The sequence below is a fragment of the Pantherophis guttatus genome, chromosome 1 (genome assembly GCF_059756535.1).
Source record: "Pantherophis guttatus breed Tessera chromosome 1, ASM5975653v1, whole genome shotgun sequence".
Lineage (NCBI taxonomy): Eukaryota > Metazoa > Chordata > Lepidosauria > Squamata > Colubridae > Pantherophis > Pantherophis guttatus.
Genome location: NC_142063.1, coordinates 218,674,741 through 218,701,605, shown reverse-complemented (window position 1 = coordinate 218,701,605; position 26,865 = coordinate 218,674,741). Strand labels below are relative to the sequence as shown.

Genomic DNA, 26,865 nt, shown 5'->3' with positions numbered 1-26,865 from the left:
AGGTGATCGCTTCTACTATAGGAGGAAACTGGCAGAACGCTTGCCAATTTTACCACATTTTCCAAATATTTAAATTGATACATCTGTAGGGGAACTAGAGTTGCCATGGCCTGTACCACAGAGGTATGCATATTGGCATTGAAATAATGGTGCTTTCCCTAAATTAATAAAAGCTGTGTAAAACTTACGTACAACTTGTTTGGTATTATTGATACCTTAGTTTCATGAAATAGCTATTCATGCAAATATGAGAAGTTGCCCACTGCTGGAAGCAAAGTTATTAAATCCATCCAATATCCATCCAATTCAATAATTTTCATCTTAGTTTTTTTTCACTACAGACATTTTGAGAACTCATAGAATAGAAGGCTTATATTTGGTATAATCGAATGCTATGATCATTCATTTGGAATTTAGACAGCAGGTAAGAATTATAAATTTAGCCTTTTCATTTAATGGACTTCTTCCCCTTTTCATCATCTCGAGTGTCATTAAGATTATGTACTGAGGAGCACATGTACATCAAACATGACTCACAATTTTTAATTAGAAATGTTGGCAGAAATAATAGGGAATATGTCTTCCGTTACTATTCATTTCACAAATTATATTCAGTTGCTGCCAAAATTTGTCATCCCACTTGATTCAAACCTCCTATCAAAAGCAGCCACGTTAGCTGACCACATTTCCAGGATTCTTCCTATTGAAGTGACTTTTAGACTGCACTTCCCTAAACCCTAATTGGAAATGGATCCAGTATTAGTTTGAACCATCAATTCCAGCTCAAAACTGTAATGAGTCGGGGGGGGGGGGGTGTAGTTCCCATCACACATGAAGGGTATTGCCAAAGTAGTTCCAGTTACTGAACAAGATCAAATAGACAATTGTGAAGTATTCCTAAGAAATCTAAACAAATTCATCTCTCTCGCTCTCCCTCCCTCCCTCTCTCCCTCCCTCCCTCTCTCTTTCTTTCCCTCCCTTCCCCCCCTCTCTCATACACAATATTTAATTCCTTTTGGAAGTAGGGCTCTCTGATTATTCAAGTCAGAGAGAGGTTAGGTTACTCTTTGGAGTATTTATTTGGAGCACATGGCTCAGGAGAAAATCAGACTTCACCAATACCCCAAGAAGGCTTCCCTTCAGGTCTAGTAGAAAAAAGGAGATCTGGTGATATAGCCTTCAACAAATGAGGTCCTTGGTGCTCTCTGAGCTTGGCTTTGTTCTTGCACATATTTCATTACCAAACTATGTAACAACATTAGCACAGATGATGTTACCTAGTTTGGTAATGAAATGTCTACAAGAACACAACCAAGGTCAGAGAGCGCCAAGGACCACACAGTTCAATCCTGAGCTATAAGTATTCTCACAAATGAAGGCGAATATACATGTCCCAGGATGATGTTGCAGGAACCAATCTGGGTCAGTCACCTGGACCAGAGGTTTTGTTTTCCAAGCTTTGAGACTCATGCTGGAGCCTATCTTAAGGGAACTTCTCTCTAGCAAAACAGCACACACTCTGCTAGAGAGAAGCCCCCTGAAGATGGGTTCTAGCATAATTTTGAAAGCTCGGAAGACAAAACCTCTGGTCCCGGTAACTGACCCAGATTAGATCCTGTTATAAATATTTTCTTCCAAAGCTTAATATACAATATCTAGAGCCAGTGGAGGATAGAAGAGAAAACCTCTGACTTGTGTATGGGACTTTCATTGCATTTCCCCCCCTCACTATGCAACAAAGGATAGAGAAATTTCACACCATTCCTTCCCACTGCTGGTTAGTTTGTCAACCCACATCTGTCCATATACATAGATGCCCATGTAGATGGAGCTTGTGTGATAGAATGCCATCACAAGGCCTAGAAAATTTGGAAGTGAATCGGTCCTGTAGAAAGTGATTGGTTTAACTCATGGGTGAAATCCAATTTTTTTTATGACCAGCTCTGTGGGTTTGGCTTGGTGGGTGTGGTGTGACTTGGTGGGAGTGGCTTGGTGGGCGTGGTAGGGGAAGGATACTGCAAAATCCCCATTCCTTCCCCACTCCTGGGGGAAGGATACTGCAAAATCCCCATTCCCTCCCCACTCCAGAGGAAAGATATTGCAAAATCTCCATTCCCACCCCACTCTGGGGCCAGCTAGAGGTGGTATTTGCCGGTTCTCTGAACTACTCAAAATTTCCGCTACCGGTTTTCCAGAACCTGTCAGAACCTGCTGGATTTCACCCCTGGTTTAACTTCTCTTCCAAATATGCCAGGGACCAGAATGTCAACTGAATTAGATAAGGCTGGTGGGGGGTTGTGGGAGTTCACTGGATTTTTCAATTTCCAATTCTTCAGAAGAGCAGAACCAGCATTAATTAGAGCATGGCAGAAAGAAAGCAATTAAAGGCCAAAGAAGTAGACAATTAGCTGCCCTTTGATCTAGGTCTAGGAAGATATTTCCCATCCACCTTCTCCTCCTTCATATGCTCTAAATCAGCTTGCTTGGCAAGGCAATGTGGCTTTGAGGCTGCTAATCAATTTCTCTATTAGTTGAAAAGAAATGAGGTCTTTCCACATCAACCATTGTGTCCTTATTGCATTCACACATGTAATTCCTTTTGGGGTCTTGGGACCCACTATTTTTTGCTGCAATTTGCATTGTCAGTTGGGAGTATGTACAGAAAAAAAAGAGGACATCCCTGTAATGCTTAAAGCTGATGCAAATCTTTTTTTGGGATTTGATTTATATGCTGCCCTTCTCCGAAGACTCAAGGCGGCTTACAATGCGTTAAGCAATAGCCTTCATATTTAAACAAAGTCAGCTTATTGCCCCCACAATCTGGGTCCTCATTTTACCTACCTTAGAAAGGATGGAAGGCTGAGTCAACCTTGAGCCTGGTGAGATTTGAACTTGCAGTAATTGCAGGCAGCTGATGTTAATAACAGTGCTTTAGTCTGCTGTGCCACCAGGGGTCTTTTGCATTTTTATTCACCTGAAAATGGTTTCTCCTCATAGGTTTCTTATCCCGTAGAGCAGGACTGTCAAACTCACGGCCCATGGGCTGGATGCATCACACGCTGGCCACGCTCACACCCGGTGTAGCGAAGGAGGGGAAAGTTGCTATACGTCATGTGATAACGCTGTGATGATGCAAGTTTAACACCCCTGATGTACAGCAAACAAATCAGTAAGTTGCATGTTTTAACTGCTGAATGCAGCCACCAAATCTTGGTGAATCTTCTTTGCTTCTGCTATGCATAACTCTGTCAATCTTGGATAAGATCAGATTGCTTTAATAGGTCATTTCAGTTTGTGTGTGTGTGTGTGTGTGTGTATGTATGTGGGTGGATGGATGGGCCCTCAATAGGACTGTGTCAAAACAGACAAAAAAGATACAGGTAGGTAGGTCCACTCTATGCAAGCCAGGTTTTCTGTCTCTTTCAGAGCTCAAGTCTGAATGGCTGTAGAGGCAGTTCCTAGTGAAGGCCGGCACCCATAGTAGATTTAAGCAGTCAACAGAAGCTGGGGGACTTGTGCTCATTTCCAAGGAACAGACAGAAGTGACATCATGAGGACATGCCTCATAAAATCAGTGAGGTAAGTTGGATTTGAGAATGACTTTTTTATTTCCAAAGAAGAGTCATAGTGACTGATAGGTGAGATTACTGAACCTGAAGCCAGGTAGACATCATCAAGAGAAATTGCCTGGCCCTATACTCTGCAAGATATCCACTCTCAAAATCTTCCTTGAGATTTATAGTTGTGTCTGTCCTTGGGCCTCTTCAAATTGTATCATTTATATAATTCCATGTTCCTTATAACTGGGTTGAGTAGGAGAAAGTATTTTCCCTGAAGGGTACATTTAAATCAGAGACCAGGACATTACATTGAAATATAAATGTATTTATTTACAGGCACAGTATATGTGGTCAGGATGCAAAAACCTAAAGGAAGATGGAGTTATAAGCCCTCTTTAAATTTTTTAGTTTTTAAAAATAATAATTAACAATTGTGATTTGTCATTATAATTTGTGTGATTTATAAGGTTAGCTTTAGTGATTGTATATACCCAAATTAAGTGGAGTGGTAAAGGGATGGAAGCATGAAATCACACTTTCCCTACACTTACTTACATCCTTTAATTTAAAACTCGGGTTTTGGAACTATAGCTAAATTGTTATTTTAGTCTAACACCTATCAAGAATAATCTTGTCTCCCAGTGCCTAGTTTTAAGAATTCCAAAGCAGGCAAATGACCTACAATTGGGCAGTTAACACATTCATTTACATGATTGGTGTTTTGCTACTGTAGGGTTAGAGCCAAGGGAGGATTCCAGAGACCTAATTACTTTTAGCTGAATTTACAGTATTGTTTAATTAGAAGATGCAGATGAGTTAGAGTCCCAATTGATTTATTCCTATTCCTATTATGGTAGTTGTAGGCATACTTACATTAAAAAGGCAGGTCGAATTGAGGTGGAAAAAGGCAGGGCTAGGTAATTCTACTCAACAATGCCCTAATATCTACATCCTTTACTATGCTGGCAGAGAATATTCCATTAGACCAGATGTGGGTTTCAACAGGTTCTGATAAGTTCTGGAGAACTGGTAGTGGAAATTTTGAGTAGTTCAGAGAACTGGTAGTAAAAATTCTGACAGGCCCCACCCCCATCTATTCTCTGCCTCCCAAGTCCCAGCTGATCGGGAGGAAATCGGGATTTTGCAGTAACCTTCCCCTGGATTGGGGAGGGAATGGAGACTTTAGAGTATCCTTCCCCTGGAGTGGGGTGGGAATGGAGATTTTGCAGTATCCTTCCCCTGCCACACCCACCAAGCCACACCCACCAAGCCATGCCATGCCCACCAAGCCACACCCACAGAACCAGTAGTAAAAAAATTTGAAACCCACCACTGTGTTAGACAGAATTAATTGGCCACAGGTTCCCCACCCAGAAATAAAACTAGGAAGATGGATGAATGAGCTGCAAAGTATTTTACATGGACTACTCTATTGGGTGTTTACAAAGCAAGATCTTGGCCTTGGTAGTACAGTGGTTTAAAGCACCCTGTTATTAACACAGCTGCCTGCAATTACTGCAGGTTCGAATCTTACCAGGCTCAAGTTTGACTCAGCCTTCCATCCTTTCTAAGGTAGGTTAAATGAGGACCCAGTTTGTGGGGGCAATAAGCTGACTTTGTATAAATATACAAAAGTATGAAGGCTATTGCTTAACGCATTGTAAGCCGCCCTGAATCTCCGGAGAAGGGCGGCATATAAATCAAATTAAAAAAAAAAGAGATATAATGAAAGCTCTCAGTTTATAGCATGGTAAGTGAAAAGTAAAACTGTACATGTTGTAAAAGACTTATTTGGTCATATTCTGAATATATAAGTGAAGGCATGGGAAATGTCCAAATAACCTTGACTTCATTTGAATGATTGATGCAGGAAATATCAATGGCATCAACAGATTTGTCAAAGGAAATTACGAAAATATATTAAGATTGATGCAGGTATCAAACAAGCAGTCAAATCCCATCAGGCAATGTATATAGCATGGAAAGTGACAAGAGTGAAATATTGTGGAAAAGATTTTCAAGAGGTACTGCTTCAAATACATTTAGAAAAACTCAGGGTTTTAAAATTGCAAACATACACTTTACATCATACACTTATATCTGGCTGAAGAGTAATATATTTTAGTTGAGGTAATGCAGTCATTAACAAAAAGTGTTAGGTACAGTACTTATCAATGAAAGGATTTTAAATATCCTTTGAAATTCTGAACTTTCATCTTCCAGAGTATATTTCACCTTCAATAAGAAAAACTACCCTGTTTCTGTCAGCACATCCCTTATGTGTGTTAAACTTAGATGTAAATAAAATTCAGTACCCATTCTGGGCAAAATGATAGGTTTATTACCTTCTTGTCTGTTCTGCTGTTTATACATTCTCTGTTTACCAACTGACTAGGTTTTGAATTAAAAGTTTGTTTACTATAGTTTATTGTCATGCTATACACTGAAAAAGACAAGTCAGTGCACTGATCTGTCATTCATTTGATGTTATTTTGCCTGAAGTGTAGACATGATGGTATTCTTCCAACACAATTCCTGGACTATTCATTTGTGTCAATAGCATTACAAGAGAAGAATAGACTATTTACAAACAAAATTGTTAGATGTTATTGTCAGGGCAAGGCAAGGCAAGGCAAGGCAAGGCAAATTTATTTATTTATTTATTTATTTATATTTAAATTTATATACCGCCCTTCTCCCGAAGGACTCAGGGCGGTGAACAGCCAAAGGTAAAAAACATAGAATACAGAAATTTAAAAGCAATTTAAAATATATTAAACAATTTGGTCCAACAATTAAAATACCCCATTTAAAATTAAAATTAAAATTAAACAATTGGAGAAGTTAAGCCAGCCCGGCTTGTTGAAATAAAAAAGTCTTGAGGGCCCAGTGGAAAGTACGTAAATCCGGAATTGTCCGTATCTCCGGGGGGAGCTCGTTCCAAAGGGCAGGTACTCCCACAGAGAAAATTATTCTCCCACAGAGAAGAAAATTATTTCCCAGGTTATGAAAGTTTAGAAAGTTGATTCACCATAGAAAAATTGTGAAATTAGTACAAAAGAATTCCATATACAAGGCTAGAAGAAATTATCTTTTATATGGGAAGTAGAAATTTCATCTACTCCTTGTATCAAGTCATATTTATTTCTTCTCCTTTCTCCCTCATATTGGGAGAAGTCTGGTTTTTCTTTTCACACTTCCTTCACACTTCCTTCTAGGAGGACCAGTTCCACATCCACTGATCTCTCAATATGTCTCTTGAAATTTAGTGTTCTCTCCTCCCTTTCCTTCACTAGAGCAGTGGTTCTCAACCTGTGGTCCATGGTCATGTGGCCAGCATGACTAAATGCCAAAGACCTTGTCTGAGAAGAGTAGATTAAATAGAAATTGCACTTCCTACCTGGAAATTTCTTCAAGACAGGATATATAAGGGTTTGTCTGGAGTCCTTATATAGGGAACAGTATAATAGCTTATGACCTGGAATTTCTATTCTCTCCACGAAGACATAACCAAAGATACATTGAACTACCTTTAAAACATACTGCAATGTGCTAATGATTTTTATTTGTTTTTAAAGTTTCTAAACTGCCTAACATCACCTTCAGGTGAAATAAGTGGTGTAGAAATTAGAAAGAAAGGAAGGAAGGAAGGAAGGAAGAAGGAAGGAAGGAAGGAAGGAAGGAAGGAAGGAAGGAAGGAAGGAAGGAAGAAAGAAAGAAAGAAAGAAAGAAAGAAAGAAAGAAAGAAGAAAGGAAGGAAGAAAGGAAGAAAGGAAGGAAGAAAGGAAGAAAGAAAGAAAGAGAAAGATCATGTTTGTTTCAGAGCAGGAAAATTTAAACAGGCCATCTTTTTTTCAGAATGTTACAAAATAAAGATCTTATGCGCATTAATATTGCTCTTCAGCAGCCATTTGATTGAACTGATTCTCAGTTGTGTAAGTACAAAGATTCTGCTGAACTGGTGGAAAAAGAAGAAACACGTAGGATGAGAAAATAGTAGTTTCTTCCTTTCTATCTGTAGCATGCCCCAGTTCTTTTCCATCTATAGACACACGGTGTTGGATTAACATTAAGGATTAAATCTGGTGTGTCCTAGTAAATTAGTTCATCTCTCATTTCTCTTTAAACTAATCAGTCAAAACCACCTCACTTCAGCCCACATCTTCATCAAAGAGTTGAAAGTCATATACAGGTAGACTTCGAACTACAAGTCACTTATTTAGTGACTGAAGTTACAATGGCACTGAAAAAAGTGACTGTTTTTCACACAACCATTGCAGCATCTCCATGGTCACATGATCAAAATTCAGATTTTTGGCAACTGGCTCATACTTACAACAGTTGCAGTGTCCCAGGGTCATGTGATCACCTTTTGGGACTTTCCAACAAGTAAAGTTAATGGAGAAACCAGATTCACTTAACAACAGTGTTATTAACTTAACAACTGCAATGATTCACTTAACAACTGTGGCAAGAAAGGTCGTAAAATGGGGCAAAATTCACTTTACAAGTGTCTCACTTAGCAACAGAAATTTTGGGCTCCATTGTGGTTGTAAGTCGAGGACTACTTGTACATGTGGTGGTCATATTCTGTACTTACCTTCTTGTAATTGGCAAAATTCAGTGTCACCTGTTGCCTGTCTAGCTGATTCATATAAAGCGGCTGGTTGTATAATTGCATAGAACGATGTTGTTATTGTAGTGTACAAGAAGGATTGCCCATTGATCCGAATCTAAGAATATATTCTTTCTGGGTTTGCCCCCAAGGGAAATTTCCCTGTCTCAAGAAAATGTACAACTAGCTTTGAGTGATAAAAGCTTTAAATCTCCAGCTCAACTCTTCTAATAGCAGATTCTGCTTTGGTGAAAATAAATGCTATGGCAACAAATAATATCCACATCTATTCTAGCCAAAGTTAAAGACAATGCAATCTATAAAAGGTATCAGAGATGTGATTGAGGGATTTTCAGCTTCGCATGACAAAACAACACAGCTGGCTCTGTGTAAGCCCTTCGAGGTAGTGCAGACAAAAACACAACCACGAGGACTAACTCTATATTTATTTTAAGGTTATATTAACAGAAGGTTGCAAGATTGAAAGTATTTCTCCTCTTCTTTCCTTTTACTCTCCAGAAAACTAGGAACAGGGTTTTGAAATGCTTCCCATGCCTCCTTTCTTTCCATGGACTGAGATACATTTTACATGCTGGTTGTCCGGTTTGCAGCTCTCTCTTCTGTCTCCCAAGATCATTTCATTCCTAGAATTATCTGCCTTGTCTCAAGTTGCTGTTGTTTCATTGTTTTAGAAAATTCAGTGTCTCCTCTGTGTGTGGGGGGAAGACACTGCAACCAATGGCTCCTTTATCTTGTTCGGCAAGGCTGCTCATTTGTTCTAAGTATCCAGCAAAAGGTCATCTTAATGATGTTTTCGTAAATGGCCCTGTTGGTTTCTTTTGCTAAAGTATCTGCATTGTCCTTGGTGCAGGCATAAAGGTAAGCAGTCATTATTGTTCTTGATAATATTAATGTAGAGCTTTATGAATCTGATTGTGAAGCATAAGGAGGCCGGGAATTTGGCATACCTGGGAAGGGATGGAGGCAGCAGAAGTCACAGAACAGAAAACAGAAGCTGGGATCCAAAAATTTAATCTAACATTCATGACTCGCTCTGAAATATTGCTTGGAATTTGAAGAAAAAACCCAAGTGCATATTTGGATTGTAAACAACAGAGCTACCAGCAACTTCTATCTATCGTGACATAAAAAGACATTTTTCTCAACATAGTCTGTAATATTTTTGGTTTGCTATGGGGTGGAATTTTAATTCATCTGATGAAAAATAAGTTATGATTCACTGTTACTTTGCTTGGCGCCTACCTTAATAATTGCCATCTTTTGATTGAACAACTTTAGACAGAAAATATATTTGATTCATTCTTATTCTCATTGAAGGGTGGATGTTTTTTTTCTTTTTCAGTCTTGTAGTTTTTATTCTTTTGGTTTTAAACATGCATGCACAAAAACGAAGATGAATTCTGAGGACTACTGGTTGAAGCATATGGCATAAAACTTCTGACAGCAGTCATTGTATCATTGCTATGAGTTTAGAATGTTTCTATTGATCAAGCCGTAATTTGTATCATCAGCATGCAAATTTCTTTTGAATGGCAACATGACACACCATAGCTTTAAGCAAGGCAGCTGTCATGCTCAATTCTACTATTCACATCAGTTGAAAGCATCTATTTATTTATTCTGTGTTTATTTATTCTGCTGGCCACCCAGCTCATACACATGATTCTAACAATTAAAAGCAAAACAGAACCAGGATAAAACCACAATTTTAAAAAGCAACATTGGTTACAAATGGAGTTGCACACCCTCATCTGTGCACCTGCCACTCGCACATAACCATCCCCTCTGTCCCCCTCACCGGTCTACCAAGCTGGAAAGGATCTACTGCTCTAGGATGTACCGGCAGAAGGTATTGTGTCCAGGTTACTGAATTAAGAAATGTTCTGTAATTTTTCTCCATCAGGTGTGCTGCTGCTCGAGTGCTGTGTAAAATCAGCTTCATGAGCAGGTCAGAGAAGGTATACCATGCTAGGGAGTTTAACACCCGCCATTTTCAGTCAACAACTTTTAAGAACTCTATTATTTCTTTAGAAAATTGTAGTGGTGGAAAGGACCATTAAGGCCATCAAGTCTAATCCCCTGCTCACTCCTCAAAGTTCATTGAGAAATGCTCATTAGAAAGTTTTCCTAATGTTCCATTGGAATCTGCCTTCCTGTAAATTAAATTCATTATTTTGTGTCCTGCACTTTGGAAAGTGAGAGAACAGGTATTAATTTGCCTAAAACTGTGCTGCTTTTTGTGGTACATCATACTGCTCGCTCATATTCCCATGCAATCAACTACTATTTCAAGATCTTTCCTATAAGTAGCATTACCCAGCCATCTAAAGGTAGCCTAGTTTACATCTTCTCCATGTTACTAAAACTTATGTATGGAAAAGTTTTGATTGATTGATCAAATATTTGTTGGGCAGTGAAAATCAGTACCTACAAACCCATCTGGTGATAACTACAGTACAGCAGAGAGAAGATTACTACTTAGAATATGAGAGAATTAAATGGTAAAAGTGTGTGAAATAACAAATATATAAGTATATGCATGTGTGCCTCTGTGTGTGTGTATAGTGTATATGCTGTGTGTGTGTGTATATGTGTATATGTGTATATTGTCAGTTTTGGAAGACAATTTTCTTTTTTGCTTCTTAACTGCCACATATTTTAGCTGGGGAAGTTGGGAGGGGGTTGTTGTTGGAGCGGTAGAAAGTTAGTCATAACAACATTCCGTATTCAAGGACTTTTGCCTGTGTCTGATGGAGACTGCCTGAAAATTGTATCCAGTTGAGTGTGAAGAGTTGATTGGACAATGTGATGAAGTTGAGGGTGTGGGGCAGGGCTGTGAACTGTCAGCTGGGTGTGGAAAACCTGGAAGCTTTCAGATTCAGGTTTTCCCAGATGTGCCAACATGACATCTCTAATGAATTGGAACTTTGAGGAACCTCAGGCCTCAGAGCTTTATTTCGTTGGGGGGTGTTCCTTGGAACCCTGCCATATATGAATATATAAAATATGCCTATGTAACTAAAAAAAAAGGGAATGATATAGCAGATGTGATGTAGGTGGCCAATTCTTGTAGAGTTAATCTAATCAGGGAAGTGAAAAGATAGGATTCACTATGAATGAATGGTCTAAAATATATGTCAGAAAATATGAATTGATGTCATGTAGATCAGGGGTGTCAAACTCAAGGGCCAAATCCAGCCCATGGGGCACTTAGATCTGGCCTGCGGGGCCGCCCTGGAAACAGTGAAGGACCAGCTTGCAGTGCCTCTGCCAGGAAAAACGGAGCTCGGAAAGGCTGCATGTGATCCCCACGAGCTCCGTTTTCGCTGGCAGAGGGTTTCAGGAGGCTGTCGCAGCCGAAAACAGAACTTGCGAGGTCTGCAGGTGGCACTCCCAAGCTCCGTTTTCACTGGCAGAGGGTTGCAGAAGGCCATCGCAGCCAAAACGGAGCTCGGGAGCCCATTTTCACTGGCAGAGTGCTTGGGCCACCACAGGCACCCCCGAGAGGAGTAATGTCAAGCTGGCCACGCCCACCATGGCGACGCCCACACCAGCTCCCCAAGGTCAAACACAGCCCTGATGTGGCCCTCAATGAAATCGAGTTTGACACTAGCCCTGATCTAGATTGTTTGGGAGCATGTGGCATTGGCTAGCTATAGCTTGCTAACAGTTGTATGCTTTGGTCCATTGGAAAAAATAGATAAGATTTCTGGATAAAATTGTACAGTTTTGTGAATGAATGTGATCTATCCATGGGAAAGTCCTTATTTAAGAGACATGAATGGATAGATAGAAACAAGACAATTCAGAAAGAGCGACTAGGACATTTTGAAGGCAAAAAAAGAATGATAATGGAAGTCACGGGCTTCTGTTCAGAAAAAAAAACTCTATTTCTTTCAAATATCTTCTTTAAAGAGAAGTCTTTTTTCATGCATGTGTAACAAAAGAATCAATATAAAACTATAATTTTATTTATTATGAAAGAGAATTAAGGAAAAAGATAAGGATAAAAACTTCTGAATGTGTATTACAGTTTAATCACATTCAGAAGACAATGGGCCAGGGAAGGTTGATTTAGATCTTGCAGAACAGTGAAATCTGCAAATATTCTGGCAGGTTTTATTTTTAAAATGATTTTGCTTGTACTTTCCTCTTGCTGAATGCAAAATGCTACCTACTTAAGAATAGGAAAAAAAAAAACATATACAATCTGGGTAGAAGCACATCATGTGCTTTTTCTCAGGCTGACGGTTGCCCGAAGAAATACTTGACACACTGAGCATTTATTTGTGCCTTGGCACCTGGCCAAACAGCTTTCAAGTCAAGGTCAGATCAGTAGTTCAGACTCATTTTCCAAAATATCACTTGAAAAGCAGTCACAGGCATTAGCTAAATTATCGGGTTGTTCATGATTAATGTGAATAGTAAAAGGTAAAAGGTAAATAGGAAGATGGTTGAGGCTTAATTAAATGTGACATTTAATGCAAATACAAGAGTTCATAAGAAGACTGAAAGTTAGAACAAGTGTGAACAGTATTTTTCCAGATATTATTAAACTGCAATTCTGAGCAGACTCTCAGCATGACCAATGTGAGGGATTCTGGGAATTGTAGTTCAGTCATTTCTGTAGTTCAGCTTCTGCATATTTAGCATTAGGTCTGGTACAGGTCCTGTGTGCTGACTCATGATTATGCTATGCTGAGTGATGTGACCTTTTATGGACAATGACCCCATAGCCCGAAGCTGTGGGGAAACCTTATTAATATTTCTGTCCAAAATCATTGAATGGCTGGTATAAGCATTAGGGTTAGTTGAATTACAAGGTTCATTTAGCATGGATTCTCTCTCTGTACAAGCTGCAATGTGCAATTAAGTGGCTTATTGCATTGGGCAATTCCATCCAGATCTGAGTATTTCTGATCTAAGTATCCAAAAACTATATGTAATATGTAGCATTTGGAATTTACCTCTGTATCTTTTCTTATCCAGATGGCATACAGAAGATCAATAAAATTTCCATTGGACCATCTTCAACAGCAAAGGAAAGATATAACCTATTGCACATGTGTCCATGCAAATGTCAGCGATGGAATGTAAGCTACTGAGACAAACAGCAACAGGGAACAGAACTGAGGTACACATTCAGATATTACCTTTGAGAAAAATTATTCTGTCCCATATTTAATTGTTCTTTTGCAGTAAACCAAACATTGAAGGAAGGAAGGAAGGAAGGAAGGAAGGAAGGAAGGAAGGAAGGAAGGATATTATAATGAGAGGGAAGGAGGGTCTGAGGGAAATCACCTCAGCTATGAAGAAAGAAATATCAATAATCTGCACTGTGCTGATGACACTACTTTGATAACTGAAAATACAAAGGGTCTACAAGCCCTAGTACTAAAAGTCTAAGAGCACAATGCGGGTATATGCATTATTTTGTATTTATTTATTTATTTTGTCACATTTATGTAGTGTATACTGGAGTGGAGACCCTTTGAGAGCTGTATGCAACGAAATTTTATTTTAATGTATGCCAATTAGTGTGCATTCAAAGTGACAATAAAGTTGTGCCAAGTCTAAGTCTAACAATGAAAAAAAAAGGACTAAAATTTAATATAATATAAAGAAGACCGATAGCTAGAACAATCAACCTTAGAATTGACAATGAAGATACTGAAATAATGGAGAACTTTTGCCTTTTAGGATCAACCATTCCTTGTAAAGGAACAAGCAGTCTAGAAATATGTAGCGGATCAGCATTTTGGACAGCAGCCATGAAAGCCACAGAAAACATTTTCAGATGCTGTGATATGACTGTACCTACAAAAAGATTAGAGTTGAGTGATCCTAACATTCCACACTATGGAATTGAAAGTTGGACTCTGAAGAAGCAGGACAGGAAAAATATTGATACTTTTGAACTTTGATTTTGGAGAAGACCCATGAGAATACCATGGAGAGTAATAAAATAAATGGCTCATCAAGCAAAACTCAAGAGTTCCTGTTCAAAGTACAAATTATCTTACTTCAAATACATTATGCAAAGGCCTAGCTTTCTGGAGAAGGCTCAAAAGGTAGAAAGAAAGAGAAGAGAAGCAACAAGGTAGAATTGGTTACAATGGCAGTGATGCACTGTTGGAAAATCTGAAGAACCAAGTTAGGGACAGATCATCATGGAGAAAATCTATGTGGTTGTTAAAAGTTGACACGGACTTGACGGCATATAATCAATTGACAGGTCAATTGTGGCAGCTGAATCCATTTTGATTGAGCTGGTACAATTCATCTGTCAATTGATATGATTGCATATTCTTGCACATACATTCCAATCTATGTTTCCTCATTTCTGATATATTTCCAATATAAGAAAAATCCCTTTCTTATATAAATCTCTTAAACGATTATAACATCACCTACTTCTCATAATCCACCAAAGAATGCACTGTGTTCTCAAACTATAATCAGTTAATTACTACAAAAATGTAAGTTGGACAATTTTTAACTATTAATTGCTTTTCAAAATTCACAGAAACATAGACATCAGGGTGCACGGAGAAGAATCTGGAGCAAATGATCTGTAATAAACTGAACTATGTCTTTCCTGAAATCTGTGTCAAATTTAGCTGGAAGCATAAGGTGAAATGGGAATAAAATTTTGTTACTATTTATATATGCACAGTTGGATTCATTAAGTTAGGAAGAGGAGGCCAAGTTTAATTTTTTATGCTTCCTTATAAATTTCTTTGCAAGGTTGCATTTTTATTTAATATGCAATTTTTTAAAAAAGGGTGCTTCTAAAATAACCTAAACAAAAATCTTGAAAATCATTCTAGGAATATAATTGAATGCATGTGCATGAATGTTATCTGTTCATGAATGCTATATCTCTTCACTCAACTGGGCAACTAGGATTACAATGAGATCTTCACCTGCTTGGAAATAAGCCTTATTAAACCTTAATGGGACTCCAGGTACCCATTAGAATTGCATTGCTAGAGCTGGATCTGAGTTGAAATTGGATCTGAATTACTGCTCTTGTGTTTGCTCTTTTTCAGACAGAAGAAGAGGCATAGTCTGTGAATGAAAACTGGGGGGGGGGATGGGATCCCAGAGTTCCCATCTCTTTCTTTAATCAAACATTTTTTAAAACCCTGGACTACTTTTAATTTGGAGAACAAAGAGACAATTTGTAGGTTTCCTGATAGCAGAACATTATGGGCAGCCTAATCCTAAACCTTTGGAATTTGGAAGCCTCAAATCTAGCTTTGGCTATAGAGGCACTACATACTAGTCCATCTTTATAGAAGCAGATTCTAAATACTTATACAGGGGTGTCAAACTGGCAGCCCATGGGCCAGATGTGTCACACACAGGCCATGCCCACCTCAGCTCCGCAAAAGGGAAAATGTCGCAATATGCCACATGACGGCAACGTGACACTGGGAGTTTGACACCTATGGCTTAAGACATCCAGTGGTTCAACAACTAGACAATAGCATTAATTTCCTGTCACTTAACATGTTATAAATACAAATCAGCAATAGTAGGTTGCATACTAACTGGGTTCACACAACACAGCTATGATTGTTTTAATTGTGGTTTTGTTAACCAAGCCAAAATTGGCTGGGTTCATGCTTAACCACACCAAATAATAAATGATAATTGCTAGTTTCATATAACATATGAAAGGAAAACCATTCAAATCATTCCATAGCTCAGAGTAGTGGACAACCAGTTCACCTTTGTGATCAAGGAAGTCAAGATAATATTCCCAGGCTGATTTCTGTCCAAGCCCTGAAGGGATGGATCCTTCACAGCAAGCTTGTGATCTCATTCATCTTCAGACCTTGTCCTGGGATGTGCTGAGATGGGTATTGGGTATTTTTAAGGCCAGTCACCCACCTAGCCCATGGGGAGTGAGTGAGAACCTCTCTTCCCACTCTGCTCAGAACTAGTTTCTCAAGTGTTTCAAGCCTCTGAGTTTTTTTACACCAATTAATAAAAAATCACACTGTAGCAAATAAACAGGAGGGGAGAATCTACTTTACCTCCTGGAACAGATTTTGTTATCCATTCTGGATTAATTGATAAAATGCCAAGCCTTGATGATGAGTTATTTCTATTAACCTCTCTCTCTCTCCCTCCCCCCACCCCGTCTCTCACACACACTCAAGAGCAGGTTTCCTGCTGCTTGTTTCACTGAATTCTTTGGAATAGAGTGAGTGAGTCTGCAAGAATTACTCTATATGCAGACAGCCCAAAAGAACTTACCGTACAAGATCACAGGCATGCTAAATTAATTATAATTATAGCCTAAAACACTACATTAGATGTTCTTTGGAGGCAAAATAGATTCCCATTCACAAGTATAAATCCCATGATTGAAAACACGTGGTGGTTAATCATTTGACCATTTCTAGGCATTCCCTTCCCTTTGTGAAGTCGCTGTCATAAATGGCCTGGTAAGGGGCATATGACAGACCAATTCCCCCTTTTCTGCATTATTCCCCCCCCCCCAATACAGGGTAGTCCTCGACTTACAGCCTTTTATTTAGTCACTATTCAAAGTTAAATTGCACTGGAAAAATTTACTAATAATCGTTTTTCACACTTACAACTGTTGTAATATCCACATGGCCACATGATCAAAATTTGGACGCTTGGCAACTGACTCGTATTTATGATGGTTGCTGTGTCTCAGGGTCATGTGATCACCTTTTGCAACCTTCAGACCAGCAAAGTCAATGGGGAAGCCAGATTCACTTAACAACCGTGTTACTAATTTAACAAGTGCAGTGGTTAACTTAACAACTGAGGCAAGAAAGGTCATAAAATGGAGCAAAGCCCACTTAACAACTGTCTCACTTAGCAACAGAAATTTTGGGCTCAATTGTAGTTGTAAGTAGAGGAGTACCTATAATAAATAATATGTCCTGTTATATTCAACTTAGTTATAACCTAAACACAACAATGTGTATACATACAAGTTCTGGAAGGTGACAATAGTGATGGTGACTATATACAATGAAAATCCTATTCCTTTTGTATGAGTGTCAACATTGCATGCCAGATATAAAGGGTGTGGGGCTTCACTCACAAGGTGCATTTCCACTTAAAAAGAATATCAAATTGTAGCAGGGAGGGGCAGTCTTCTGCTGAATTAGGGGCTGAGCAAGCCACAGGTCTTTTGTTGTATGCAGGACCCTAGAAGGCCCATTTTTTTGAAGCTTCTTCCAATCAAAGGCCAAAATGCATTGCATAGTGTAGCATAGCCTAGCATAGGGGTAAGGGTAGGGGTAGGGATGGAATGTCTAGACTAGACTAGACTAGACTAGACTAGTCTAGAGTAGACTAGAATAGAATAGACTGGAATAGAATCTGGAAGGGACCTTCGGGGTCTTTTAGTCCAACCCCCTGCTCAAACAGGAAACCCTATACCACCGGTGTCAAACTTGCAGTGTCACATTGCCATCACAATGTGTCTTTTGTGATGTTTTCCCCATTCGCGAAGCTGGAGTGGGCGTGGCCTGCGCATGATGCATCTGGCCCATGGACCGCCAGTTTGATACCCCTGCCCTATACCATTTCAGACAAATGGCTGTCCAGTCTCTTCCTTCTTGCCCTGTCCTTTGGAAAATAAGTAGACCCCCTCTTCCTTGTGGCAACCCCTCAAATACTGGAATACTGCTACCATGTCCCTCCTAGTCCTTCTTTTCTCTAGACTAGCTAAACCCAAATCCTGCAAATGTTCTTCATATGTTTTAGACTCCAGGTCTTTAATTATCTTAGTTGCTCTTCTCTGCACTTTTCCCAAAGTCTCAACATCTTTTTTGTAATGTGGTGATCAAAACTGGATGCAAAGTACAATCCTTTAAATAGGAAGTACAGTTTTCTGCCATGATCTGGCTGGTAGCATCCAAAAAAAAAAAAAAAGGAATTCTCAAGCCATCATGTCAACACAGTTTTTAAAAGATGAACTCTCAAGATAATTGTAGGAAAAAATATATGCCACCTTCTTCAGTTCTTAGACATTCAGAAAATACTGCTCTATATAGTACTTTTATACCATCCCAAAATAGGACTATGGTTTTCAGGCAAGGCTATAGTGTTGGCTTAGCTATGAAAATTTTTGCCTACTGCTTTAATGAGGAGCTGCAAATCCAACCATCGCATTTAACTAGCTACTGACCCTTGTAACTTTGGATTGATTAACTGCTATGCAGGCTAGACTATTGGCCAGGTATAAAATATCCATTTATTCCATCTGAAACTTGTGATGGTGGTGATTATCTTACATTGGAGAGAAATGAGATTCAGTCATGCGTGCGAACTGAAGACTACTCTAAATGCTTGGGATTGATGGCCTGTAAATATTAATAATAATACACATGCAGATTGGACCAAAATCTGCCCTCTAATATGTAAATGTTCTTTTTCTACCTTGAAAGAAAGTTAGTGCATTCTGAAGAATGATTCTGAATTTTTGTTTTCAATTTCTTGGAATGGTGTTTTAAATTTCCTTACTGTTTTTCCTCTAGGAGTGTCCATGTTTTCTGAGGAAGGGCTGCAGGCCCCCACAGAAAGATGAGTGTACAAAGAACACTGTTGCACAAATCACTATAAAATTTAAAATACTTTTTTGTCAGACACCTCTGCCTGTCTTGGAACTGCTTATTTCAAATGTAATGGCAGCTCCAATCTCTTTTTGGAAATCAAACTATATTTGGACACTTAGAATGTTAAAACTGCAAATTTGTTTATGTGGGATCTAGGTTTGATATATATCCCATATCAGTGGTGGGTTTCATTTTTTTTTTACTACCGGTTCTGTGAATGTGGCTTGGTGGGCATGGCATGGCTTGGTGGGCGTGCCAGGGGAAGGTTACTGCAAAATCCCCATTTCTTCCTGATCAGCTAGGACTCAGGAGGCAGAGAATAGATGGGGGTGGGGCCAGTCAGAATTTTTACTACCGGTTCTCCAAACTACGCAAAATTTCCGCTACCGGTTCTCCAGAACTGGTCAGAACCTGCTGAAACCCACCTCTGTCCCATATCTACCTTCAAACCTAGATCCCACATAAACACATTTATTGGGATTTTTTCTCTTTTAAAAATAATTTAAGATGTGATTTTTTTGGGGTACCAAAGCCCAATCAGGTGGCCTCTTGTATTTCTTAAATGCAATGATCTTGTCTCCTTTAATGAATAAGTATGTCTATGTATCTTGCTAATAAGATGATAATGGTTTCTGGGATTTTTTTTTTCTTTTAATCTTCCTATATATATACTATTATATCTCACAAATTTCAAACAGTTAAGATACACACCTGGTAGTTGAACGGTGGGGTGGCACACTCAGGAGGTTGAGAGTTCAATCCCAGGCAGTGAGAGATGTTACTCTATTAGGGCGAAGAGTAAATATCTGCTGCAAACTTTGTGTAGGTGTCAGGAAGAGCATCCGGCCAATAAATGTTCAGCTCCACTCAGTCAACCGAACTCCATCCTAATATAAAAAGAAAAAAACAACCTTGTGGTCTGTTAGATTGGCGCAGGGAAAAGAAGACGCGACTCAGCAGAGGTCCGTTCAGTACTTTATTCAGCTCATGCGGAACTGGCTGCTAAGCTGCCGAGCCCTCCTTATATGCAGCTCCGGCAAGTCAGCCGGCCAATGACATTCATTTAAACTTCCCGCGGGTGAATTAGCCAACCACCGGCGGATGCCCATATAAGGACACAACATGGTCGATATTGAAAATGGTATTATACTAACGATAATCAAGAATGTATCTCCATCAGCAAACTGTATCTTCAAATTCAATAGACATAAATGGGTCCCCAGCAGTGGCTAAAAATATCCTTCCCATAGATGTGAATGAAAGAATATTTTTGAAAGCATCTAAGAATCAAGAACCAGTTTGGTGTAGTGGGTTAAAGCATCAGGCTAGAGAGTGAGTTTTAGGCCTGCCTTAGGCAAAAAGCCAGCTAGGTGACTGGGACAGTCATTTTCTCTCAGCTCTAGGAAGGAAGCAATGGCATTTTTGAGAAACGTTACTAAGCAAATTGCAGGGACTTCTTCAGGCAGTGTCCAAGAATTGGGCATGACTGAATGAAAGACAAAAAAAAAAAAAAAAAGGAAAGTATCTAGTAAAACCTCTGGAAAGACTGAGTTTCCTGCTGGTGTTCTGAATTTTCTACCTGGAGCACATGCTTGGGCTTTCACCTGCTGAAGACAGCTTTTTTTAAAAAAAAAAAATATATATGAATGAATTATATTTGAAGGACCTGGATAAATGCACTTCTCAATTGCAGAAGGGGTGTCACAACTGATGTGGGACTTTCTGGAGTTTGTTGAATAACCATCCTCACCTTTAGCTTGATAGGAGTCTCCTGAGGCCTTTGAGAGAAGCATCCACAATTTTTTTTTTTTTTTTTGGCAATTCTCAGTGCCTTCACTACAAGGCATGCAGGGAATACTAAGCAGGGGGAAATCTAAACTTAGAAAGTGACTGATTTCCTCTCCATGGAGATACGGATCACACAGCTAAGTAGGAGGAAGATGCAGAATGCCACCTTAGCAAGGTTACTATCTGCTCCTACAAAGGCTGCTACTGCCCTCTACTGGGCAAGTTTGTGGCAGCAAATAGCCCCATGGCAGAATGAACATCCATAAATATTTTTTTCCCCCTACAAAGGCAAATTGGTAATTGAAGATTGAAGCAAAAGTAAGGTCTCCACTTAAAAGCCATGGAAAACAGATTTAGCACAGATGCATAGAAGTCTTTTTGGTATGAAACCCAATGGGCCAATACTTTCACCTTTGATGTTCAGATCATGGTATTTTGTAATCTTCTCCAATTATACTTATACTATCCCCTAATATTGCCACATCAATTTTCCATACTTCTTATTTTTATTAGAAAGGGGGGGGTGCCCCTCTTATATGGGCTCTGTCACCATTTGTAGATGGCACACTACAAATTTAGTGTGCTGCTCTCAAATTAATGCATTGCATATCAACAAAAACATTTCCCCGAGACTTGGAGGTAAGGGGGGGGTTGTAAATCTGGTACCCACAAGTTATGACTCCAATTGGCATGAACAGCATGGCCAGCATCAAAAGTTTCTGGGAATCTGCATTCCAAATGCTGTAGGTCCCTAATCACACTTACCTAGTATGCTTTTAACCCTGGATGCCAAACAGGGACTTACTGCCTTCCCTCAATCATTTGTTTAGACTGGTTCTGAAATAAACGTGTAGACACTTTAAACAGAAAAAAAAAGATGCTCTTTAGCCAACTATTAATAAGCTTGCATTTTGTCTAGAACATGGCACTGAACTCGAGCTCCTTAAGCTCCCAGGCCTTCATTTGACAGGAATTTTTGTAATCTCCTTACAGCAGACGAGGCAATTACATCTAACTAGAGTATGTCAGCACATGCCGTGTTGATTTCAGGCTAATCCCTCATGCCAGCCAAGTCACAGTCATTATACAAGCCTCCTCATTCTTCTTTCCATTCCGGATAGCAGAGCTCAGCTGCAACTATCCAGGCAACCACCAGGTGGCAGCCAAAAGAAAGAGTTTTGTTTACTGTATTTCTAGATGACCATCTAAAGCAGGGGTCACCAACCTTTCAGACCTCAGGGACCACTAAATTCATAATTTTAAATTCAGTGGACCACTAATATGATCTGTCTAATGACTGGCTGGGTGGTCATGTGACTGGGTGGGCGTGGCCATCTTAATGTCACTCACATCAAGGGGCGCCTTGCCAGCCTCTACTCGTCCCTCCCCTCCCACCCATTCCTCTCCTGCCTGCCCGGGCTCCTTAGGGCCCCAAAAGGAAGCAGATGTTGGAGCTAAGCAGCCACCATGAGAAAGAGTTGGCAAAACAGCTCAGTTCAAATTGGATCTGACCGAGAAGGAGGCTCAGCAGAAGCAGCTCACTGAGGACTATGAGCATAGGTTTTCAAAGCAGAGGGAAGACCTGTGGGAGTGCAAGGCCAGGTACCGGCGCCTGGAGGCTCAGCGGGCTGAGATGGTCAGCCAGTTCCAGGCCATGATGCAGTCCCACTGGAACAAGGCCCTGCGGCTCTTCACCACCAGCGGTGCTTCCCTCCAGCCTTCGGCCAAAGCCCCACACCAGGAGGCTGAAGCAAACCCCAAGTCAGAATTTCTGCTCCCCTCCGACCCACACAAAAAGACCCTTTTTGTGCAGACTCTCTGCAGCAACACAAATATTCATTGCACATATCCATCCCAGGGGCCGTAGTTTGAGGACCCCTGATTTAGTGCAATATAAAAAATGCAAATAATTTTTCTGCGGACCACCAAAATTTCCTTGCGGACCACCAGTGGTCCATGGACCACCAGTTGATGACCACTGATCTAAAGGTCATTTGGATTTCTGTATCTGCATCAGAACAAGGAGTCTTATTTTTAATCTTCTCAGATTCTGAACTAAACTGATTGCCCGTTTGCCGAAGAGCAATATGTCAAAAACTCAAAGAATGACGTGGGTGCCCAATTCCTGAGATGCTGCATTCTCTTCAAGGAACTCTTGAGGATGGGAATTCATTCATTAGTTACTGATTTGCAGGTATGAAGCCTGGCTCCCCAGCTTTCCCCTAAGGCCAGAAAGTGATCCAATGCTACAATGCCACCATGTTCATTAATCCCAGAATAAAATATGTTTGAAAAAGCTGCTAAGTCACTGTTGCTATAGGGGAAGCTCTTCTTCAAAACGAAATGAAAATAAATCATTGAGCAAGATCCCAGGACTTAATTTTGGCAGCACAAAGGCTCCATCTAGACTTGAAATTCACACTCTTGGCCCTCAACGCTTGAATCTACGGCTACACCCGGACGTCTGCTTCCTCAGTATGATCGATGAATGCAAATTCCTCCATAAGGAAGCAGCAATGAATCCTCAATGAATGACCCCAATTGGAAGCAGAAATTTCCATTGCTAAGCAAGATGGTCGTTAAGTGAATCGTTCCTGATTTTAATACCATTTTTTGCCACGGCTATTAAGCAATTACCTACAGTTGTTAAGTGAATCATGCGCTCATTAAATGAATCCGACCTCTTCCAGTGACTTTGCTTGTCAAAAGCCAACTGGGAAGGTTGCAAATGGGGATCAAATGTCCCTGGTCAACTGCAATTGTCATAAATCCTTACCAGTTGCCAAACATCCTAATTTTGATCCCGCAACTGTGGGGAGGCTATGATGGTCAGAAATACGAGGACTGGTTGTAAATGACTTTTTTCAATGCTGTTGTAACTCCAAACAGTTGCTAAATGAATGATTGTAAGTGGCGAACTATCTAAACTAACCTGCATCATCAGTTCTGTACATCAATTCACTGGAATCCCATTTCCCTCGACTTGTTTCACTTTATGTGCTGGTTAAAAATAAGGAGGAAGAAATGGTTGGATTAAATACACAGTTCTTGCTCTTACTTCACTTCATTAAAGTCTCCACTTAAATGAAAATCGAAGTACTCAGGTCAGCTTCAAAATCCCCTTCAGAGCTTTTTAAAACTTCCCATAAATATATCAAAAGTTGCATTTATATTCCCACGTATAGTAATATTGGCCCTTTCAAGTGAAATTAAGGGATTTCAAAGCCAAAAGAACATCCAGATCCTTAGACAGGTGGCAATGACTTATTACACCTTGTGGAGGTGAACATCCTGCCCATGAGTGATTTTTGAGGGAGGGCATTTTTTCCAGTAAGAAAAGTGATTCAACTAAAACTATCATACATCTCCCAATTGTCCTCCAATTTAAATTAAAAGAAAATACAAAGCAAAAGTAGTAATGGCTGTCTTAATGAGTGTGCTGTGGCTATTTCAATTAAAAAGCAAGAGGAGGAGGATATGTTGAAAAAAAATGCAAATTACTTTTTGGAAGAAAAAGATATAACGTCTAAAAACAGCATCACATTAGGCATATGCTTTGGACAACAAAGATTTTGCTTCCTGAACACTTTTGGAAGTGTTTTATAGATTTTTGGATGCTAATAACCTATCACATTTTGTAGAAATCTTCTGTTTCTACACAATGGCAATGCAAACCATTAGATACCTGTTGGCTATGCTGCACATATGAAAGAAACATATGAAAACATGAAACTGTTGCTGGAGCACATCCAGTACACAAAGTACAACTGGAACATTTGTGCAAATCTAAAAGTAGTAGTTGTGTTGCTTGGAATGTGGCTCTGATATACCCAGTACTATTGTTATATGTGCAAATGGACAACATATGCAAGAGAATATAATTACATTAAAAAGAAATGACCATTCTGAAAGAATTTGGTTCAAGGACAGCAAAATGGTACACAAATCACTTGTTGACCTAAGAAAGATACTTTTGCGTCCACTTCACATGAAAGTGGTGAAAAATGATGACTGATGAAAATGTTTGTGAAAGCGATGAACAAGGATGGTGATGATTTTCATTATTTGAGACCGATGTTTACAAGAATAACTCATGCCAACATTAAGGAAGGCATTTGTGTTGGTCCACAGATCAGATACATCATCAATAACAAGCAGTTTGAAGATCTGTTAGAGGGGCCAGAGAAGAATGGAAAGCATTCAAAGACATGGTTGAGAATTTTCTTGGCAACCACGAAGCTCCAAACTATATGCAGCTGGCTGACAAACTACTCACAGCATTCAAGACCATGAAGTGCAACATATCCCTGAAGAGTTATTTTCGGCAATTACACTTGGATTTCCTTCCTGAAAATCTAGACACAGTCAGTGATGAACATGATGAAAGTTTTCACCAGGACATTGTCACAATGGAAAATTGGCATCAGAGCAACTGGAATCCATCATTGCAGGATAACTATTGTTGGACACTGAAGTAAGACACATCGGACACTGAGTACAAATGAAAATCAGCAACGAAACATTTTTGGCTCTGTTGATCTCTTGCATCATTATGAGATTAAATATATTATAGCCATTAAAAGTTAATTTTACATTTCTCAAGATTCCTATGTGGTACAGTCATTCTGAAATTCTATTTGTGTTCTGTTTGAAGGGGTTTATCATAATCACCAAAAGTTTTTCAGGAAGTAAAACTTTCAAACAATTGGTTGTACAATGTTGGGTAACGCATATCACCATTGCCTTTTTCTCTACTGCTTGTCAATTGTTGCTTTGTCTGATATTGCTCTGCATTGCTTTAGAGGGAACTTAAGTGAATCCCCCCACTCACCCCAAGTCCCTGTTTCACCCCTGCTTATTGTGTAAATTGGGAGCAGCAGTTGTAATAAGCCTTTTCTTCATTTTCCTTTCCTTTCTCTTCTCTTTTCCTCTGTAGAATTCCAGTTCATAGACCGCAATGCTCTTGGAAATATATTTATTTATTAGATATTTTTATCCTGTTTTTATTACTTATGTAAGTAATTCAAGGTGGTAAACATACCTAATACTCTTTCCTCCTCCTCTTTTTTCCACAACAACAAATCGGTGAGGTGAGTTGCGCTGAGAGAGTGACTGCCTCAAAATTACCCAATGGCTTTCATGCCTAACGTGGGACTAGAACTCATGGTCTCCTGCTTTCTAGACCAGCACCTTTATTACTATATCAAACCGGCTCTCTCTGAATGAAATGAAGGTGGTGGGCCTGGATAATTAAAGCAGCCCATCCATCTTGTGCAAAGCTTTTGAAACAAGAAATTAAAGCAACCAACAGATTTCTTCTTCTTAAGGGCCCATGTAAACCTTGCAAGGTAGATTAGACTAAGAAACTAGTGTCATGTAGGTCAGTGCTACTGTTATTGTAAAGTTATAGTAACAGACTCTTGCAAGTTTGAATGTGTTTTCCCCTCCCTCATTTTATTTCCATGTGAACTAGCGAGAGGTTTCTCTAGGACTGTTTTTCAAATTATTTTCTTGGCCCTGGTTCAATCCCACTTATCGGAACTAATAGTGCCTCTTATTCCTGTCACTCAGCCATTCCCTAGGAACAGAAGGGTGATGGTCCTAATTTTTTTTTACTGCTCCCTATTAGCTGGTATTTCAGACCTGATTTCTATGGTGTCAGACATAATAAGCTGCTATCCGCTCCAGCTGGCATAGTTAGTCCAGTCCTCCATGCACTTGTCCAAACCCTTTTTTAGATTATCCGGATTGGTGGCAATAATCACATCTGAAAGGAAAGAATTCCACTAATTGTACTGTTACTGTTCTATTCGAAGGGATTCATCTCTAAGCAAAGCAGTGTTCAGAAGCTTTTTATGAAGGGTCTTCTTAACACAAGACAGCTGTTGGAAATCACTTTCTCTCTATCTCTCTCTCACACACGTATGTTTGTGTGTTTGTGTGTGTGCTTGCACGTGCAATATGAGTGTGGAGCAATGTTGTTGGAAGGATGCTTATCAAGTTGAGCTTGACTCCTTACCAACTTCATAGACACATTCATGCCTTTTTCTTGGCACCAGAAATGATTTGCTGTCCCTTCTTCTGAGATATTTATCAACTTCCCAGCCCAAGGCTTCTCATCTAAGTAATAATCAGGTCTGTTCCTTCTTCTCTTAAGTCAGACAAGGTCAGCCAAGTGTTGACACCTGAGGCACTTCATCCTTATACATCTTCAATTCCTAATCAACAGGTCATTGCTAGCTGAGTCAACAAACCAATTGGCAAATAT

The 26,865-nt window shown here is 39.5% G+C and overlaps 2 long non-coding RNA genes across 3 annotated transcripts; one reads left to right on the top strand and one right to left on the bottom strand.

Annotated features, from left to right (window-relative positions):
• The first annotated feature begins 1,147 nt into the window (after positions 1-1,147).
• On the top strand, positions 1,148-14,861 carry LOC117676857 (uncharacterized). Its single transcript, XR_004594527.3, has 5 exons — positions 1,148-3,169; positions 3,427-3,579; positions 8,868-9,054; positions 13,186-13,330; positions 13,897-14,861. It is a non-coding gene; the product is annotated as an uncharacterized LOC117676857 (long non-coding RNA).
• On the bottom strand, positions 9,048-26,263 carry LOC117676858 (uncharacterized). 2 transcript variants are annotated; one of them, XR_004594529.2, is made up of 5 exons: positions 26,241-26,263; positions 23,530-23,597; positions 21,363-21,434; positions 19,521-19,696; positions 9,048-9,143 (listed from the first exon to the last, which is right to left on the bottom strand). It is a non-coding gene; the product is annotated as an uncharacterized LOC117676858 (long non-coding RNA). The 2 variants fall into 2 exon arrangements; XR_004594530.1 differs by lacking the exon at positions 9,048-9,143 and adding an exon at positions 13,237-13,297.
• Positions 26,264-26,865: the final 602 nt, after the last annotated feature.